This window comes from Schistocerca cancellata, chromosome 4 (genome assembly GCF_023864275.1).
Source record: "Schistocerca cancellata isolate TAMUIC-IGC-003103 chromosome 4, iqSchCanc2.1, whole genome shotgun sequence".
NCBI classification, from domain to species: Eukaryota; Metazoa; Arthropoda; class Insecta; order Orthoptera; family Acrididae; genus Schistocerca; species Schistocerca cancellata.
In genome coordinates this window covers 475,261,996-475,284,990 of record NC_064629.1, presented here as the reverse complement: position 1 = coordinate 475,284,990, position 22,995 = coordinate 475,261,996, and positions in this window count along the sequence as shown.

Here is a 22,995-nt window from a genome sequence, read left to right as displayed (position 1 = left end):
AGGTGTAAATGAAATCACGCCTTTCGTTGGGGTATTGACTTTCCACAGTTCGCGGTCGGAAACTACAGTTTGCAGGGTGATGAACGACAGGACCACCTTCTTGACAGCCTCTGACTCTGTTGACACCCCTCGACGAATCAACCCTTCTCTAAGGACATCGTGGTCCAGCAACTTCGTCGAACGTGACTGCAACTCTTTGGAGTAGAGTGCAACCGTAGTCTTTGCTCTGGCGAACAGGGTGGAACCACTAGAGACCATTCAAAATCATTCGACGAAATTTTAACGTAATCTGAATCAGCAAAGGGTCCTTAAGCTTTTTCAGACCTCCTCTTTAGCACGCTCCTGTGGTGTGTTTAGGGAGGGGTGCAACGTTGACATACGCCAGCAAAGTGTCCTTAAGCTTTTTCAGACCTCCTCTTTAGCACGCTCCTGCGGTGTGTTTATGGAGGGGCGCAACAGCGACATACGCGAGAATAAAACGGTGAAGGGTGCCTCTAAGACCTTCCAGTTCGGCTACATCCTCAGTGCGACCCACACAATTTTCTTGAATACTTTAAATAGCTACCTGCACAAAGACAAACTGTGACGAGAATCCTAGGCACTTGCATGCAGGCTTCGGTGCTGCTCTTGTGCCTGTTAGTAGGCATGTAGAATCAGATGAGTCTCAATGAGTTGCCTGCCTGGTCATCTGGCCCTGGTATCTTACTGAACGGAGCAGAATTGTGTTCACTGACGAGTACCGTTTCGAAGCAAGCCGTGATGATCAGCGAAGTCGCGTCTGGAGACGCCACGGACAGCGGTGGGATACCAACCTGACTGTCACCCACCATATGACCCAACAATCAGTAGTGAAGTGATGGTCTGGGGTGTAATTTCATTTCATAACAGGACTCCTTCGGTTGTCATCCGCGGTATCCTTGCAGCACAGTGGTACGTCGACGATATGCTACCACACGTTTGGTTGTCCTTCATCGCAAGCCATCCTGGGCTTACATTTCAGATTCGCCGTTTTCGGGATACTCGGCCAAATGTTCTGCGAAATAAAAATCTCCCCTTTGTCAGAATCGTTTATCTCAATGGATTTTCTATTTCCAGTCCATATCTTCGCTAGGGTGATACCCTGTCCATGTCTGTTCCGCTTACATATTTTTGTTACGCGTCACTTACCCGCAACACCACCAGGCGACATCCAACGTCACGGTGGGCAATCGTCATAATGTTTTGGCTTATCAGTGTACATACATACTGTTACGCGGCAAAATTAGTAAGGAAACGTGAGAGTATTTTTTCTAAGTTCGAACAGCCGACATTGCTCACTCACATGGCAGTGTCACCAGCCTCCAGCCGGGAAGTGCTAAACATTTCAACACCGTAATGGGTCAGGAAGACAGCCATTTCGATACTCTTAAGAGAGACTGTTAGCAAGTCGGCAGAAAACAGTTACAACAGTGCATACCAAACCGCTCTCGTTACTACCGTAAAATTGCGTAAGAGACACTAGGTAGGTCGCAACAACAAATAGCGGGAGTCTGACTGAGCAGCAAAGAACCTGTAACAGATTCGGTAATTAAACATAGCGGAACTGAAGACTGATGGGGACTTGACAAGAGTAGAATCAATCCGGTCATTACGAATGACATAGTAGAGCAGAGAATCGCCCCGGTGACATAAATACTTCACCCGCACTAGCTTCCGGCACTCGATCAGTGGGATCAATGGAATTCATGTTGTGGTTATGGTATGGTTACATGCAGTGCATGCATGCACGTCTGAAGGAAAATTGCATCGTAAATCGGAATAACACAGACACTGCAATATCGTATTTATCTGCTGACAGCGGGCAAGCGATTTTCAATTAAAATGTCTCCCCTATATGTGATTATACATGATGGGTGTAGGAGCACCAGTTGTAGACACATGTTTGACGTCATATGGAAGTTTGAGTCTGACTCGGATAGCCTAACAGAAAGGTGAGCGCTCGCGATAAGCCCCAAATCCGGGTTCAAGTTCCACTTCGGCAGAAATTTTCATTGTCGTCATTTCATTATACAGCTGATGGCTGTCTCTATTCAAAACTGAGAATACAGTTCATGTATTTCATAACGGCTGCTGTGCCTAGAGTGCCTGTTCCTTCAGACATGCATGCATGCACTGCATGTTCCCAAACCATAGCCATAGAACCGAGTGCGAACGACGTGAATTCAATCAGTCCTACTGGTCGAGTGTTGGAAGCTAGTGGTGGTGGAGCATTTGTGTCGCTGTAATTCGCTATAACAGTGGCAGTGCAATATCATATGCCATGTAATTGTTTTATTTTTGCAACTGTGACTTTTGAGTTATTGTCGAAAGTAATACTAGTTGATTCATGTAAAAGAGGGAGAGGTAAAATGCACTAACATGGAACAGACAGGGGCAGATAGGGCTAACTAGGCGATATACACTCTTACGGAGCAAATTTCTAAATTTTTTTACGATAATGAACAGCTGAAAACACTTATATAACAGGTAATCCAACAAGTACAATCTTTATTGACAGAATAACGGCCTTAATCCGGTTTGTGTGAGACTAAAACAGCAGTAAGCGCTCCTTCATCATTCATTGATCCTTCAGCTGCAAATCTAATAACTCTCTTCTCCAGGAAACAACAGAGGGCGATATTGTGTTTATAGACAATGTATTAGCCATGTCCGCGTTAAGTAGCTAGCCAAATGGATCATGGTTGCGGATGGCAAGTTACACATTACTGCCGAGGCAAAAGCCTGTATCTTGCGTAATAAATTGCTTAATAAAGTGTCCACATTTCGTGAGATAGTAGAGAGTTTGCATCAGAGGTATGGAAAACAGAACAGTAAATGGCTTTCTAGGGAGAAACTCAATAGTTTAACACAGAAGGCAAGTGGAACATTAGAATAATTTTCTTGCAGAATACGCAATATTAATGCACAGAGTTATGAGCTTGTGCAAAAGGCAGATGCGGATAGAGTCTTGCTCAGAGAAGCGTAAAATAGAGCATTGGAAGTGTTTGTCAGAGGATTCCACGCAGATTTTGTGTGACACATTTCGCATTTCTCGGCATTTACAAAAAGACGATAGCGCAACTTGAACACATAATGAATCAAAAATATTCATATCTGGTAAAGAATATTACCGTTGTGGTCAGCATTGGCATTTAAAGACACAGTGTCGCCATCTACAATGTTATAATTGCCAACATTACGGGAATAAGACTCGGGATTGTGAATCTAGGAAACAGGGCAAGTGGAAAGCAAAAATGAAACAGTTAAAAGACAATGGAAACGTTCCTTCTGTCGGGAAGCGTTCCTTGTAAATTTCAGTACTGTAAAAACATGCACCGAGACAGATCGTTGATTGACAGCTTGGATGAATAAGGAGTCTAAGTTTTTAATAGGTACTGGAGCACATGTATCGTTTGGGCCTCTGGACCTCATGGACAAGAAGAGACTGAAAACACCAGGGCAAGGATTGCCTGCAATAGGAGATAACAAAATAGATTCAGTGTGGTCAACACTAGACTAGAAAACACATGGTTTCAGGAGCAAATGGAAGTGTTTCCAACTGTGGAACAAAGATTTTATGCAATACTCAGCTTAGGCCTTCTGGTTAGGCATCATGCTAAATTCGAGCTTCGACAACAAACAGTTGAACTCAATGGGGATTTATTTCTCATTGGTGCAACAGTTGTGAATGTTTCTGTGTCACAAGGCACACCCACTGCTAAGGTGGTGCCAACTAAACTGTGTGCAAGTGTATTAAATGTTTTTTCGCATGATACAGAACCAAAAGGTTCAGGAAAGTTAATCTGGGTTGTAATAGATGTCGATGCTCCACAACAAGCTTTATGTTTAATAGAACTGTCAAGTAATGACATATTGGATGAACAGCATTGTCTTATACGAAGAAGTATACCACGAGCTATGTAAGTATGTGGTTGACATCTGAGGTCATCAGTCCCCTAGAACTTAGAACTACTTAAACCTAACTAACCTAAGAACATCACACACATCCATGCCCGAGGCAGGATTCGAACCTGCGACCGTAGCGTTCGCGCAGTTCCAGACTAAAGCGCCTAGAACCGCTCGGCCACCCCGGTCGGCCAAAGAAGACCTTATAGAGTACAGTGATGGTACTTGGTCAGCAAGTATAGTAATTACGCTGAAAAAGTCACCTGATGGAGGAAGAAAAGATAGACTGTGTTCTGATTATAGGTTTCTAAACGGATGTACAATAACAAATGCATGTAAAACTCTAAATGTAACTGAAACTTCGGGAATGTAAAGTGTTTTCTTGACAGATTCAAGGGGTGGTTGTTACCAGATTGAAGCGTGTCCAGGAGATAGTTCGAATACAGCTTTTGCAACATCATCCAATCGCTACCAGTACCGCGGAATGTCTTTCGGGTTAAAAAAAATCACTTAAAACATTTCAGCACTTGTTAGATGGATTGCTTAGAGGGTTTAAACCGAAATAATGCATGGCCTATTTCATTGACATCATCTTCTTTTTGGAAGATCTGGATCAACATGCAGAGAGCCAGACTGAAAACATCTCACCTCACGCTAAGCATTGATAACACTTATTTTGCTGAGCCACAAGTTATTTACCTTTGGCATATTATCAGTCAAAATAAAGTGAGGACAGTTCCATGTCTCACTTTAGCTGTAATGTTTTTTTCAGTTTTATGGACTGATAAGCAATTGTAAGCATATCTTGGATTGGCTAGTTATTACTGAAAATTTGACAAAAGCTTTGTAGTAGTAATTACACAACCATTGACTAGATTATTGTAAAAATTTGTTACATTTCAATGGACAACAGAATGTCAGGCAGCATTTCAAATAAATACAAAGAATACAGCTTTGCGGGTCATTTTAAGTCAGACTATCGATGGACGAGGTGATCTGTTAGCCTACGCATCCCACCAGCTGATCGTCGGTAAAGCAGATGCTAGACAGATTCATTGGAAGAATCCTAAGGAAATGCAATCTGAAAACAAAGGAAGTAGGTTACAGTACGCTTGTTCGCCCACTGCTTGAATACTGCTCAGCAGTGTGGGATCCCTACCAGATAGGGTTGATAGAAGATATAGAGAAGATCCAACGGAGAGCAGCGCGCTTCGTTACAGGATCATTTAGTAATCGCGAAAGCGTTACGGAGATGATAGATAAACTCCAGTGGAAGACTCTGCAGGAGAGACGCTCAGTAGCTCGGTACGGGCTTTTGTCAAAGTTTCGAGAACATACCTTCACCGAAGAGTCAAGCAGTATATTGCTCCCTCCTACGTATATCTCGCGAAGAGACCATAAGGATAAAATCAGAGAGATTAGAGCCCACACAGAGGCATACCCACAATCCTTCTTTCCACGAACTATACGAGACTGGAATAGAAGGGAGAACCGATAGAGGCACTCAAGGTACCCTCCGCCACACACCGTCAGGTGGCTTGCGGAGTATGGATGTAGATGTAGATGGCTGAGTGCAAATGTTCTACAACAGGAAAGGAAATATTGCCTTTGATATAAAATATTCCGCATTTCCGTAGCTACTTATATAACTGTAGATTTAAAGTTGTTACAGATCATACTTCCCTGAAGTGGTTCTTAGGACTAAAAGACCATTCAAGTTGACTAAAAAAAATGGGTACTGAAACTGAGTGACTTTCAATATCAAGTAGTTTATAAGCCTGGTGCCAAGCACACAACGCGGATACGCTCTGTAGGAAAACTACAGTGTTGCACTTATCAGGAGTGAATATAGTAGATGAGAAAAAGGCATAAGCAGTGGATGCAGAGTGTCAAGTGTACAGTAACAACCACAATTCCTTATACAAGACTGTGTACTCTGTAAGAGAACCAAATACAGAGCTCACATCAGTGTACATTCATCAGTACAAATCAAAGTGTTACGACAAACGACAAGTACATGACCATATACTATCAGGACATGGGGGTAGCAGAGCTGCTCATAGGTGAGCCGCTGAGAGATTTTGGTGGAGAAAACGACAGGGTGATGTGGAGTAATACACAGATCAAAAAACGTTTTCTATCATAAGGGTTCCCAGGATTCCTGAAGATATACGTTGACTGTGGATACCGTATCACAGACACAGTCCCTTTGACTGTTCAGAGATGTCACAAAACCCGCCCAAAGATGTAAACAACCATGCATGAGCCTATTAGACGGAGTGGGTTGTACAGTCAATCAGTTCCAGTCCCTCCACCAGGAAGGAGGTACACAGCTCGTGTTGTCTCTAGTTCAGCCATGCCTAGACTGTCAATACCGAGGTTCGATCGCGTCCGCATTGTTACTTTGTGCCAGGAAGGGCTCTCAACAAGTGAAGTGTCCAGGCGCCTCGTAGTGAACCAAAGCGATGTTGTTCGGACATGTAGGAGATACAGAGAGGCAGGAACTGTCGATGACATGCCTCGCTCAGGTCGCCCAAGTGCGACTACTCCAGTGGATGACCACTACCTACGGATTATGGCTCGGAGGAACCCTGACAGCAACGCCACCATGTTCAATAATGCTTTTCGTGCAGCTACAGGACGTCGGGTTACGACTCAAACTGTGCGCAATAGGCTGCACGATATGCAACTTCACTCCCGACGTCCATGGCGAAATCCATCTTTGCAACCATGACACCATGCAATTGGGTCCAACAACATGCCGAATAGACCGCTCAGGATTGGCGTCACGTTCTCTTCAACAATGAGTGTCGCATTTGCCTTCAACCAGACAATCGTCGGAGACCGGCAACCCGGTCTGGCTGAACGTGTTAAACACACTTTCCAGCGAGTGCAGCAAGGTGGAGGTTCACTGCTGGTTTGGGGTGGCATTATGTGGGGTCGACGTATGCCGCTGGTGGTCATGGAAGGCGCCGTAACAACTGTACGACACGTGAATGCCATCCTCCGACCGATACTGCAACCATATTGGCAGCGTACTGGCGAGGCATTCGTCTTCATGGACGACAATTCGCAACCCCTTCGTGCACATCTTGTGGATGACTTCCTTCAGGATAACGACATCGTTCGACTACAGTGGCCAGCATATTCTCCAGACATGAACCCTATCGAACATACCTGGGAGAGATTGAAAAGGGTTGTTTATGGAGGACGTGACCCACCAACCACTCTGAGGGATCTACGCCGAATCGCCGTTGAGGAGTGGAACAATCTGGACCAACAGTGCCTTGACGCACTTGCGGATAGTTTGCCACGACGAATACAGGCATGCCTCAATGCAAGAGGACGTGCTACTGGGTATTAGAGGTACTGGTGTGTACAGCAATCTGGACCACCAACTCTGAAGGTCTCACTGTATGGTGGTACAACGTGCAATGTGTGGCTTTCATGAGCAATAAAAAGAGCGGAAATGATGTTTATGTTGATTTCTATTCCAATTTTCTGTACAGGTTCCGGAACTCTCGGAACCAAGATGATACAAAACTTTTTTGATGTGTGTGTGCGGAAAATTGCATGTGATCAACAGAAGGATTGGAGTCACCAAAAGATACAAAAATGGTTCAAATGGCTCTGAGCCCTATTGGACTTAACATCTGAGGTCATCAGTCCCCTAGACCTTAGAACTACTTAAACATAACCAACCTAAGGACATCACACACATCCATGCCCGAGGCAGGATTCGAACCTGCGACCGTAGCGGTCGCGCGGTTCCAGACTGAAGCGCCTATAACCGCTCGGCCAAACTGGCCGGTCCCAAAAGATACAACTTCAGAGATTGCCATGATCACAGAAAACTTTTCAAATGATAATAATTGCCATATTAGGAAAATTAAATACGAGTTTAGTGAGTAATGAGTGTGTACTGAAAATGATTGTCCATTTCTTGTTGTGATAGAAATATCAGACGAGAAAGCGAGCACTGTAGTTCAAGCCTTGGCTAACAGTTGGTTACTGATTTGGTGTAACAAAAACTATAATCACAGATCAAGGACCTAATTTTGTATCTGATCTGATGAAACAATTATGTCTCCTATTGAGGGTAAAGAAAATGCAGGCTAGACCTTTCCACCCACAAGCTAATTGATGTACAGATTGAATCCACCACACCATAGCGACGATTTCAAGTCACTAAGTGAATAGTTACATTTAGATTGGGATGTCTACTTAGGCTATGTGGTGAGAGTGTACAACTCAAAAATCAACACAGGAACAGGTCTTTCACCGTACGAAGTGGTGTATGGGTGAAAGATGCTGTAACCTTTCGATTTAGTGCAGTTAGAGATAGGAACCCAGGGCAATCATGTGCAGCAATTCGAAAAGATGTTCAAAGAAGTGAAACGTGAAATCACAAAGGCACTGGGGCATCCAGAGAGTTTTCGAGTAGATTAACTCAGTACAGAGTAGGACAATGGGTTCTACTAGAAAATTTGTATAGCCCAAAGGGTAAAATTTTGGAATTCTTTACGAAGTTGCAAGGACTGTACGAGGTAGTGGAAATGACTTCACCAGTCAATGTCAAGTTGCAATTACCGACGAGATCATCGACTGTACATGTTATACGAGTTAAACGTTTTAAGGGTACAGTTGATACGTTGCCGCAAATAACTGTACTGTTACTATAAAGAAGAAATAACCACATGGTACGAAAGTAATACAAGATGTACATTATCAGCTTAGGTCTAGGGATAAATGGTAAAATAGCAGTGTGTTACCTTTAGTTTTGTGTTGGGTTACGTAGATCAATATTATGTTTCTTAGTTTGCTAATTGGTTTTCTGTGAGATACCCTTTTTTCCTGAAGAGGGAGGAGGTTAATGGTAATTTCTTTCTGCTAGGTGGTGCTGAAGATGATGTTGCAATATAGTATCACGAGTATAATTTTCTAGTATATGTGTGAAGTAGAGGTGATTAAAATCCAGCCGTTGGAAAATGGAATATTGTTCTCGTGAAAAACAGGAACACTTCTTACGAACCACAAGTGTTCGTTAAAATTAACGTTTGACGTCTGGGAGGTAAGAAATGTAATTTGAGGTTTATATAATATGTTCATAAATGTATCTACAGAGGCAGATAAAGGGGAAACGCTAACAGATGTACAGAACTTATACTAGGAATTGAAGTGTTCCTACTAGAAACTTTGGGTCAGTTACAGCAGATGACAGAGGTAATTTCAGAAGCGCTAGTATGAAAGAAAAAAAGTCTGTTAGATGTTGATGAGAAATTATTAAAAACGACATTGGGGACAGCAGATAACGATGACATTGCAAATTTAAACAGTATGAAAGAGGATAGTACAAAAAATAGCAAGGAACACAGAAACACCAGTTAGTTGGCATATGACACAAATACAAATGTAGAACAAAGAATGTTAAACATAACGAGAACCATGCACAAGACAGCAGCCGAGCTGTAATAGTGTAGGAAAGGAACTATGTAAACATCGAATGAAGACTTAAGAGGGATACAGGATCAGTTAACGATATTAGATGAGAATTTCATAATAGCCAGATTGGAACACTAACCACCGAATAGCTTGAGAGATGCGGGAAGGGTACAAGAACCGATACACCATGCTACACATGGACAGTTAAGTACAACATTGTTGACACTACAGCTTTTTCTGTTGGGATTGCAGCAAGTGGAGGAAGAATTTCCAACAGGGAAACGACGCGTTGTACCTCTAATGAAAAATGATAGCATTCTTCTTTCATGTTTCTACAGTTAAGGTTTATTCAAATCGAGCTAGGGTGTATATTAACATACAGTTTCCAGTTGCAAGTTTGAATTCTCGTTACCAGTATTTCACGAAACATCCGTATACGGTCAAATGGAAGATTATTGCTAAGTGGGTACAAGTGCAAACTGATGAAGCGTTAGTTGTGACAGAGTAAAGAGATTCACATGTTATGTCAGTAGTAGATCTTAACAATTGTGTCAAGGATTTGGTCACCTTTTCTTCATCACAGGCAGTTCGAACTGACAAACTGTGTGTGAAATTCAGTTGCTCCTCGAGAACATGGTAACACGAGAGTGTCAAAAAGTAGTATCAATGTCGCAGCCACGTTTACAGAGGACTTACAGACACTCGTTATTTTCTACGTTTTTGCCAGAGACAGGAAAAGTAAGTAGCTAAAACGATAACACATTGATGGCGATAATAAAATTAGATTCAAAATAAAATGGATTATTAGTTCTGAGAATGAAAACATGGTCCAAGTAGGCTGTAATCTTTTTATTATCCATGCGATGGGCCAGTTTCAACCTTTGGTAATTTTCATGCACGTATCGTAAGCTTCCAGCATCGCTTTACATTGCAATACATCGCTGGTACAGGCGGACAGGAATATGTATTATTTCTGTGAGCACATGTCACAAAAACAACACAATATTGTACATTGTTACATTTATTAGCTGGAACGAAGATTCACCTTTCTACTACGATTACAGGTACCACGACAGGCATGGGAACTTGGACAATGTTGTATTGGCTGGGGGAACCTTTCAGTGTTTTACTCATGCAAAACATAAGCTTTATAAGTAATACTTTAGATCCCACATTACTATGGACAACAGATGAATTAGTCATTGCAGAAAAATGGCAAATTTCATTAGATCAAACGTTACAGCATGTTCGGTGATATCGATAGAAGCGTAAACAAAATATCGTAGTAATCAGCATATCAATCACTAGTGTTATGGCGGTGTTAGCTTTTATTTGTACAGTCTACTTTTACATCAGGAAGAGAGTAAATCGTGCGAAAGGAACAATCTTTCATAAAATTCCTGTGCAATGGATTCGTTCTTGTAAGTAAGAGATATTAGCGCGAAATGAAAAAAAGAGAAAGCTAAAAACAAGAATGTGGAGCTAGAACAAGGTTTCTTGTGATTAAAGGAACAAAATGTTCAGAGTAAACGTAAATATGTAAGATGTTATCCAAACATAGAAATGGATAAAGTTCCGAACGAATTTTATCAAATTGGAGGGGAAAGTTACGCGACAAAATTAGTTAGAGGAAATTCTATTTAAAGTTCAAATATCCGGCATTACCGCCATCCGTGAAGCACAAACATTTTAACACCTTTACTGGGTCAAGAAGACAGCCACCTCGACACTCTTCAGAAAAACTGCGAGACACTCAGAGAAAATAGTTACAACAGTGCAGACCGAACCGCCTTCGTTTACTATCGTAACGTTACGTAAGAGATACTAGGTAGGGGGAGTTTGTCTGAGCAGTAAAGATCCTGTAACAAATTCATTAAGCAAATGTAGCGGAACTGAAGACTGCTGACGACTCGCGACTCGCGAAGAGCAGAATAAGTTCGGTCATTATGAACGACATCGTAGAGCAGAGCCTCGCCTCTGCCACAAACATACTCTACCCCGACTAGCCACGGCACCCGATCAGTGGAATCGATAGCACTCATATCGTTCGCACTTGATTCTGTCGTTATGATATGGTAACATCTTGTGTTTGAATTGTTCTGGTGTTGGTCTTTTACTTGTTGCCCTACTAGACGATCAGCAATGGCTGCCGGAGTCAAGCATCCAGTAATGACGCCAGCACAGAGTCCAGCGCTGATTGGTAGTGGGAGGATCTACCAGCACGACTCCAGTACAGGGCAGAAGCTGTCCTGTCTTAAGGCCTACCGTACCGGTGGGCCAGGTTCAGCATTCAGCAGGACTGGGTTTTGCATTCAAAAATTGTGGGACCATGGCTTATCGAGACTGGGTTCTATTATTCCTCGATACTGCTGCTCGTGTTAGTTGGGATTCACGACTGTCATATGCATGTGTAACCCATGGGCTCGATGCCTTTCATGCATTCAGGCGTACCGAAGGCGATAATTCGGCAGGACGGCGGTTCAAACCAGCGTCCGGCCATCCTGATTTATGTTTTCCGTGATTTCCCTAAATCGCTTCAGGCAAATGCCGGGATGGTTCGTTTGAAAGGACACGGCCGATTTCCTTCCCCATCCTTCCCTAATCTGAGTTTTTGTTCCGTCTGTAATGGCCTCGTTGTCGACGAGACGTTAAACTCTGATCTCCTCCACCTTCTCCGAAGGAGAGAAGTGTCCGAAAGGAGGATAGTACGCAGGATAGTACAAGAACGTCGCACACCTTGAGTCAAGAGATGGGGTGATTTGCAGCAAGACAAGTATCCGCATGGACTATGCGACGATTCTGGAGCACGACGCGTTGTCAACACGACGGTAACCATTGAAAATGGCTTCACTTGTAGCGGTAGCAGAGAGAGACGCTCCTATAGTGCTGCGTCCAAAGATAATGATAAGACGCAAGAATGGTACATTGGTGTCTTTTCAGACGAGTCTCGGTTCTGCGTAAGGCATCACGATTGACGCATACTGTGAGGACTCTCTAAGTGCAAAGATCGCTGCTAGATTGTGTTCGTAGTCGTCATACGGGTGGGGCATCTTGCGTGAATGTGTGGGGTGCCAGTGGATGACAGCACGATCGCCTCTGGTTTGTATAGGCGTTAATTAGGACCGCAAGCATTAAATTTCTTAGCTGTTATGTCAAGTTGCTGATTCCTATCTTCGACGTCTCTGTGAAGTTGTCTTTCAACTAGATAACGCAGCATAGTCGAAACTACCTTGGCAACGTGTGAGCTGACGCACATATGGTCAAGATCGTTCCGTGTAAGCTGCAAAAGTTTCGCTGGAAAGCCCTTACACATCCTACATACAATTCAGATCTCTTCCCATAAGATTCTCATATTTTTGGAGCCCTGAAGAAAGAAATTCGTGGTATCCATTTGCTTCAGAAGAAAAGGCGAACGCCTGGGTACAATCAAGGTTCCGTACGCAACAGCAAACATGTTTCCATGATGGCATTGATCGTCTTGTGGCACAGTGGGATAAATGTATTAACAGTTATGGTGATTACTTTTGAAATAATAAACAGTTTACTTACATCTGTCTCATTTTCATTTGAGTGCCCTTTTATCACACACAATGAGACAAGGCCCATGGCTAGGGTTATGGAAGACACTATGTGAAATACAGATTATTTAACTAGGTGACAATTACCATCATACACACAACACACAGACACAAACACGAACGCAAACACACACACACACACACACACACACACACACACACATACATACATACAGCTTATTCAATTGTGTTGAAAATTATTAAAGTTCCATCGCAAGTATCACTGAGCACGTGCTTATCTCCTACCAGAAGGGGGTGAAATGGAGAATTATTTCCAAATCACAGTGACTTATAAAGTATTTCCGAGCCCATAATTCACAAGCTAGTTTTTTATAGTGTCGAATTCGCGTTTAAACTATCAAATTCGTGTTTAAGCTATCAAATTCGAATTTAAACTATCAAATTAGCGTTTAAACTATCAAGTATGCGATATTCGTATTCGTGGTAGAGAAAATGTAAGGAAATCAGGGAAAGAAAAAAGTAAACGAAATAGGGAAATACACAAGTCTCAGAAGAAAATGTTGGACATCTAATCGCAAATGTTTGAGATTGTATTAATTAATCCACACAGAGGTTGTAATAAACAGGAGGATCAGTAGAAATGACTCTACAAAATTCAATGGTACGCTAATATCAATATAGTCAACACGTTACAGGGTCAAATTCACTTTTAGTAATCGTCGGGAATGATCTAAGACGTCAAAGTAATAATAATAATTGGATAATGAAAATCATAGTTGTGCTGAATTTCGAGTGAGATATGCTAGTCCATAATGCCATGTCTTGATGAAGTCTGTGATTCTTATCTAATTTACTGTTAACTTTTGAAAGTCAAGAGTTCACTAAAATATTAATAAACGCCTACTAAGTTCTTCTTACAATCGTAGATTCAATACAGTCACTGATATAACAAAATTACATCGGTGAATAATTATCTGACGGAAGACAAGTGCGGTCGGAATGCTAACTAAATGTGTGGATGTGTGCTAAATTCTACGTATCTTGCTCTTGTACTGTCAGTTACGGTAAGTGAGGCCAACAAGTGTAATAGTTGGAGATCCTGATCGGGAGCCTTTTATTCCACATTACCGATGAAGTTAGGTTGATTGACAAGATTTCTTTAACAATGCAAGACTGATTTCCTTCTTATACACGTCAAATCCAGTATAGTGCATTACAGGGAAGTTGTATAGTATTACCCCTTATATGCTTTTCCACATCTCTTCCTGATTTTTTCCAAGCATCACCAAACGCAACACTGACAACTCTCGTGCTTAGGAAGATCGACTGTTGAGAGAACAGCTAACAAAGCTGCATAAAAACTATTACAAATAACACATTCTTAACAATATACACCCTTTAAACTCACTAGTGGAATTAGGTTATTTCTCTTTCACTAAGATGGTGTTGATACAAACGTTTATTTTTAATTGTTGGTAATTTTTGTACAGTAACGTTAAATTTATCTCGTTAATAGTTTTGTTTCTACGGCTGTTTGTAGAAGTGGTGTTATATGAGTTTTGTTCATAGCGATGGCTTATATTCTGACCTGTCATAATTTTTTTTTTTATTTGGACAGTTTGACATTAACGGAACTTCATCCAGTCTTATGAGAGTCCTATTTGTTAAAGTATTTAACGAGTTATGCCGTGGTCATACTTTTCCCGAGCCGTGAATATGAACTTTGCAGACTTTTCAGAATCGCATACCCAGGATGGAATATACCCACTGAAACGACACTGGACATAGAGCAAACACTGAAAATTAAGTTGATGTTTGACCTAAAAAAAACCTAGTTCTTTGCTGCTGGCCTAGGACAAATTCTAGAGTCCCACCCAATTAGGAAAGTACAACTTAACTGCGAGATGGTTTTTTGAATTTTTAATGGAGCCATCTCCATATTATGAAGGATAGTAAAAAGTTAACTTCGCTTCGGTCGAAAGACGAGGACTGAAATTTAAGACTTACATACACATTCAGGAACTACCACTTAGTATATATAATATACAACGATACAAACACTGACTCGGACGCCCATAATGTAAACGTGCATCTTTGCTGGTCGACATACGGGGGTGGTCAAAAATATGGAAACACCCAAAACACAACCCATTACCATGCCTAATGACGATGTAGGAAAACAGTTGACTTTGAAAACAGGTTCCAGTCGTCTCCGAATGCACAAATAGGGATCCCGCATGGTTTTAAAGGCAATCTTATACCATTCTTCCTGCAAAATAGAGGCAAGTTCATGTAACAATAATGGAGATGGATTGGGATCGCGTACCCTTCTCTCCAAAGTAGACAGAAGCTCGGTAATATTAATATCTGGTGGTCAGGTGAGACGGAACAATTCATCCTCGTGTTCACATAAACAGTTCTGAACGATGCGAGCTGTTTCAACAGGGGCCCTTTCGTCTTGAGACCATCATTGGGGAACAAACATTGTACCATGAAATGAACCTGATCAACCAAAATGGTAACACAAACTTGGCAGTAATGCAGCCTTGCAGAGTAACCATGGGGCCTATGGAATACCACGATATGGCTGTTCAGATCATCACCGAACCGCAGCCATGTTTCACTGTTACGGTGTAAACTCGACTAGAAGTTGGAAACAGTGTGAAACAGGATTCATCCGACCAAATGACATTCTTCCATTGCTCCATAATCCAGGTTTTATGGTTACGGCATCACGTTTTCCCGTTACAGGTATTTGCATCACTGATGAGTGGTTTTGGAATTTCATCTCGCCCTGAGATTTCCTGCTTATGGTGCTCTCTTCGTATTTTTTGGTGCTGACAGGGTTCGCGACAGCAATATTCAGAGACTTTTGCAGTTATTGTCCTCTTATCTTCCGTTACAATTCTCTTCAATGACCGACTTTTGCGTACACTCAACACACACTTTCGCCCCAGTTGTTTTTTAGCGGATAATGTTTTTTCCCGCTTTCACTGTTTGCGGTATGTCTTCGATACAGTGACTCTTGAAACACCAAACTCTTCGGCTTACTTGGTTACGAAGCACCCACCATATGAGCATCAACAATTTGCTCACGTTCGAGTGCACTTAGCTTCGACATAATGCATTCATAACTACACAAAACCACAACTGACACTTGCAACGTATTGAAGACATTGCACGTGAGGCGTTGGTGGTAAAATACAACAGCGCAGCCTTCAGGCTTGGCTAGCATCAGAATTTAGGTTCAAGCATACATTTGTCGCTGTGTTTCTCCATTTTTGTGTACCACCTGTACCTTCCTCGTGTTTGAGAGATGGTCAGTTTTCGCGAGGCAGTCTATTCTGAAGCACCGGAGTCTCCCAGAACGCGACAGCAAGGTCGTCTCACGGAGCTCATCTTGGTAGAATGCAGAGGAGAACCGGTTGCAGCACCGCTAAGTATAGAGCGTAGTCATTCACAGCCTCCAACAGCATCCCTGGTGGAGAAAGGCCGGGGTCTTCGCGTTCAAGGTAACGTCACCTGACAGGATCCTGCGGTAGTCAACGCTTGTAAGAAAATCTGCCATTACTTGGTTTTGAAAAAAAAAAGTTAATAGCGCTTCATAGCAGATCTAATTGCAGCAATTCACAAAAGCTTCTGTTTTTTTTTTCGTTTGAAAGCTCCTAACGCAGATATAGAGTCAAATGAAACAACTCTGTCCACAGCAACATTAAAAGTTTTTTTCCTTCCAGCTGAACAAAATGTTTACCTATGCAGAATAACTGACATATCAGAGTAGAATTAAAGCAGGTAATGAAAATGATAATTTTTTGATACATCTATAGCAGTTGCTTCACTGAACTGTGAAAAGTTTTGTAAAGAGTGAGGGGAGGAACAGACTTTATGAATATAGGAGAGGTTAGCGAATATCGGAAATTTTTTACAATTGTCTCCTGATTAATATGAAAGAGACTAACGAATATAAACAGTCTAAGGCTATTTTTTATCAGTGTAGCCTTATTCGACAGCCACTGAACATTTTCAATGAAAAATATTGGAGATGAATTTCTGCAAACAGATTGTCTTAACATATGGTGATGACGTGGACGTATACACGCATGAGAATTCTCTTAAGTTCAGGTTTGCCTATTCTGACTATTAAAATAACTATACTGCGTAAAATAAGCCCCATATGTAAAAGAGACGTGAGTATGGAAGAAAAATTCATTACTATATTGATGAGGAAATGAACGCATATCTTCCGTATGAGGTGCAAAGTCAGGGGTACGCTTGTAGGTTGAACTCCCACAGTACTACCTAAACGCTTGTGCAAACTGTGCCAATAGCATACACCACAATAAGCTTACTAATTGAAGGCGCGTTTGTAAACTTCTCTGTCATGGCATCATCAAAATTCGATGTTTTTACATCACGCCATCCACCGCCAGCATGCTTAGGTCGATGAAACCCTGAGTGTCGAAGGTGTCGACAGAAAGTGCGTTGTGAATGTCTCCAGGTAGCACGCAATGCTCGTCGACTTGATAAGTGTCTCTTCTAATGTCTCTCGCCTCACGCGCACATAAAAATGTCAGCCCGTTCTGAATTCATTGTCCATCTTGAATCCATATCCTCAAAACCAACACTGACAATTGGTAAAGAATATTGAAGACTTAGAAGCAGAAACGTTCGAGTTAGCTAGGCGAGTTGAGTGCTATGACCATTGTGTCTCATTCATGCACATTAATTTAAACATATTGTCCCCTGGGTGTAGCCCTACATCCCTGACCCTATGCAGGTAACGTGTTAAGGCACCTAGTATTGAGCACCTGCAATATGTTATAGAGACGGAGTAACTGCAGATGCTAATGTATGTACACTACTGGCCATTAAAATTGCAACACCAAGAAGAAATGCACTTGATAAACGGGTAGTCATTGGACAAATATATTTTACTAGAACTGAATGTCATTACATTTTCATGCAATTTGGGTGCATAGATCCTGAGAAATCAGTACCCAGAACAACCACCTCCGGCCGTAATAACGGCCTTGATACGCCTGGGCATTGCTTGGATGGCGTTACAGCTTCAACACGATACCACAGTTCATCAAGAGTAGTGACTGGCGTGTTGTGACGAGCCAGTTGCTCGGCCACCATTGACCACACGTTTTCAGTTGGTGAGAGATGTAGAGAATGTGCTGGCCATGGCAGCAGTCTAACATTTTCTGTATCCAGAAAGACCCATACAGGACCTGCAGCATGCGGTCATGCATTATGCTGCTGAAATGTAGGGTTTCGTAGGGATAGAATGATGGGTATAGCCACGGGTCGTAACACATCTGAAATGTAACGTCCACTGTTCAAAGTGCTGTCAATGCGAACAAGAGATGACCGAGACGTGTAACCAATGGCACCCCATACCATCACGCCGGGTGATACGCCAGTATGGCGATGACGAATACACGCTTCCAATGTGCATTCACCGCGATGTCGCCAAACACGGATGCGACCATCATGATGCTGTAAACAGAACCTGGATTCATCCGAAAAAATGACGTTTTGCCATTCGTGCACCCAGGTTCGTCGTTGAGTACACCATCGCAGGCGCTCCTGCCTGTGATGTAGCGTCAAGTGTGACCGCAGCCATGGTCTCCGAGCTAATAGTCCATGCTGCTGCAAACGTCGTCGAACTATTCGTGCAGATGGTTGTTGTCTTGCAAACGTCCCCAGCTGTTGATTCAGGGATCGAGACGTGGCTGCACGATCCGTTACAGCAATGCGGATAAGATGCCTGTCATCTCGACTGCTAGTGATACGAGGCCGTTGGGATCCAGCACGGCGTTCCGTATTACCCTCCTGAACCCACCGATTCCACATTCTGCTAACAGTCATTGGATCTCGAGCAACGCGAGCAGCAATGTCGCGATACGATAAACCGCAATCTTGATAGGCTACATTCCGACCTTTATCGAAGTTGGAAACGTGATGGGACGCATTTTTCCTCCTTACAGGAGGCATCACAACAACGTTTCACCAGGCAACGCCGGTCAACTGCTGTTTGTGTATGAGAAATCGGTTGGAAACTTTCCTCATGTCAGCACGTTGTAGATGTCGCCACCGGCGCCAACCTTGTGTGAATGCTCTGAAAAGCTAATCATTTGCATATCACAGCATCTTCTTCCTGTCGGTTAAATTTCGCCTCTGTAGCACGTCTCTTCGTGGTGTAGCAATTTTAATGGCCAGTAGTATACAACTAAGATTGAAATAGAGAATAAATGTATGTGAAAAGTAGTAAACGGTTTTGTCTAAACATCACAAACTGTTAAAAAAAGAGAGGTAGGAGGTATTGGTGTAATTTTTAGAAAAAAGAAGCTCTGGGTTTTAGAAACACCATTCGGTGTCCAGAAGCTTTGAATGAGGAATGGAGGCAGTATTTCTTTTCAGTAGGTGCTTTTCAAGTGCTTATCCAATGCGTTAATCAGCTTGAAGACTTACAAACAACACTTAAGAAGTGCTGGGACGAAAGTTTTATATGCAGCCACGTTTGTAGTTTGATTACACTTCCTTATGCCTCTTCCGAGGACAATGAAAAAAATCATCGGTGTGGTAGTGAAACCCTATGTTTTTATGACAGAAATGCACCAAATTAACTTCATTTAATTAGATTCACTTTGTCAGAAGAATTTCAGGTGAGTAGATTTTATCCCAGAAGTGCGATTGTTGAAGGTCTACATAATATCTATTGCTACTGGTGTAACCTCTCCATTGTAGTCAAACATTTCTTCACTCTCGAATTTCTTTAAATGCTCAAATAATCTGCTACTTCTGGGTAGGAGGGTGGACGCCCCAACAATTCATATTTCAATTTACTCGGTCTCACATTTCTGAAACACATTTGGAGACTAGGGCGGTTTTCGCATGGAAGATACACTGCTCGGTAAACAAAGTGAAGCACGCAAAACACATGGTCGGATTTCGCAATTATTACTTTTTGGCACTCTGACCAGACGAATCAGTGCATGCATCCAGGCCAGAGAGGATGTAGCGTCAATTTGAGAAGTGGGCTCATACTGCCAAGTTCTGTAAGGATTTGACTCCATTTTGTAATCACAGAACTCACACCATGTATCCTCTCAGCTCGTGAATTTTGATTTATTTATTTCTCGCCTTCTGGATGTTTCACATTGTTTGTCAGGCAGTATACATTTCTTAATTTGAATTTCAAGTCCCTTCTCATGTTTATTTTCCCTCAGAGAAACCAAAATATTTGCGTAGTACTTTCCAGTACGTTATTTACTCAGTAAAAGGTAAGATAAATCTTTTTACCGTACTAGGAAGCACTGATCATAGCTACTCAGGCGGATAAAATCGTCCTTTCCTATTTTCGGGCAGTGTCACAGTCTTCCATCCACTGTTTCCATTCTGGAGTGAAATGGCCGACACACGACTCCTCTAGAGTATCAGCACACAAAACCAGTTAGATTCTTTAAATGACCAAGAATCATTGCTGAGATATTCCTTTTCGAATTTGCATTTGGTCGGCAGTAAATAAAGGCGATTCCAATTTTACGAAAATATTTCAGATAGTTTAAATTACTGGGCACATTAAAACTACATGCTGGGCCGTGACTCGAACTCCGAACTTCACCTTTCACCTTACTGGCTGATCTATCCAGGCACGAGGCACCATCTGTCCTCACATTTTCGATTCTGCGCGTTTCTCTCTCTTAATTTTCAAACTTCACAGAGGGACACCTACATACCTTGCAGTAGGAAGGAACGAAGATTCGAGCTTAGCGTCCCATCGACGACGAGAGCATTCGCAATTAAAACTAGTGCCAGAGACAGGGACTCGTGTAAGATTATTCGAATGTCTCGTTTGAAAATTACTTCAAAGGAAGAGCCCTAGAGAGCGACGTATTGGGCCTCCTTGTAAGAAACAGATCCGAATTTAACGAATCAGTTAACTTAAAGGCGTCCATCATTGATCAAACGCTGTTACAGCACGAATAACGACATATTTTACAAGGAATGTTTAGATATGTACGAAATTATGTATACTTAGTGTGACAGAAAAGGAATTGCTGTGTTTCTGAGCAGTCAACATCAAATAACCAGCTCTGAGATTGTGGATGTCAGGCATAAGTGGGTGAAGTTAAAAAGCAGTGTACAATACGCTTTAGACCGGTGTGTACCGAGCAAGGTTGTGAGGGATTAGATTGACCTACTGTGCTTCAACAGCCTTGTTAGAAAGTTGATAAGAAAGCATAAAGTGGTTCACCGCAGAGTTAATCAAAGTCAAAATAGCAAAACCTGATAGGAGACCTAGGGAACAAATAAAATTTTTCCAACCGAGCTGACTGGGAGTCCTAAGAAGTTTTGATGTTACATGAAGCGGATCGAATTTTTCTGCTCAATCGCTCAGAGGCTATGACATCAAAACGGCAGGCGATAGATAGATCGCCGAATTAGGCTACTGAATCTGTTATTTCGAATATGTTTTGCAGAGAAGTGTGTAACAAGGCTCCTCTTTTCAGTCATAGCAAGAAAGCCGAAATGTAAGGTACTGAGATAAGTGATCGCGGAACAGAAGAATTAACTACCAATAAAATCGTTCAACAATGGAAAGGGATCATGACGAGGTGAGGTACCTGTGAGATTCTGCAGCATTATGGGAAAGAAACTGCTCACATTCCAGCGGCAGTTTATAGTAGGTTGCTGGAACGACAACTGGTGGTAAGCGGACGAAAAAAAAAAAAATCGAACGTCATTCCCGTTTTCAAGAATGGTCATTGAAGACGCATATAAATGAAGGTCAATACCACTTATGTCAGTTTACTTTTTTTGAATTATGAGCACGTTTTATGCTTATGCATTACGTTTCCCGACTCTCAACTATAAACCAATACGAACTCTACAAAGAGGAATTTGCGAAGCTCAGCTCACTCCATTCGTCTATGAGATCCACAGCACCGAAGACAACAACGCCCCGCTTGACACCGTGTTTCTCCATTTCTGGAAGGCTTTAGATAAAGTACCATACCGTCGTTTAGTGAACAAAATACGATCTAATAGAGTACCAGACCAAATTGTGATTGGATTCAAGGTTTTTCTGTATAACAGTGTTTAATACACCCTTCTTAACGGGACAAATCGGCAGATGTAGGTGAAATTTCGAGCGCTGGTAAAGATATGTTATAGAGCTGTTACTGTTTACAATAGATGTAAATAATCCAGTGAATAACGTCTGAAGCTCTATGGGACTGTTCGCAGACAAACGATGTTGTTCTCTATATAAAGGCTGCAACACCGGAAGACCATAGCGAAGAAACAGGAAGACCTTCAGACGATCCATGATTGTTCCTGGAACTGGCAGTTAAGTGTGAACGTAGGCAAGAGTACCACATTGTACAAATAGGTGACAAGAATCAATACTTCCAATTACCAAATTATGCAATAAACTGTGGAGAACCGTTGATGGTGCAATATTAGTTTTATTATTAATTTTCTTTGTTACTTCACGACTAGTTTAGATCCTCATTATCAAATTATCCTAGTGATGATGAACTTAAGCTCGGAACTAGTCATCAAGTAATAAAGGAAATTAATACTGCAACTTCGACGATCCTCTGCAATTTATTGCATAATTTCGTAATCCATACAGTTGTTGCCGTCATGCCTTCCAGAATGCTGGAAATTAGTAAACTTCCAATTACGCTATTGGCTGTAAATCAATGGAAACAATAAAAACCGTAAAATCCCTACAAGTCAGAGTCCGGAGCGAAGAATGATAAGAAAATGTAGTCATCGAAAATGTAGTCAACGACGGACGAAGTCATTTACAAGACAATACTAAGGCGCATTCTTGAGTATTTCTCATCAGACGAAGACACTTGTCTGGTTGGATTAATAGAAGTGATAGAGAGGATCCAACGAAGTGGGGCGTGTTTCGTCTAAGGATCGTATGGCAAGCGCGAGATCGTTACCGAACTGCTCAACAAACTCTAAGTGCAGTCGTTTCAAGACAGATGTTGTGCATGACAGAGAGGTTACCACAGAAATTTGGAGAGCGTACGTTCTAAACATAGTCGAGTGACACATTAGTTCT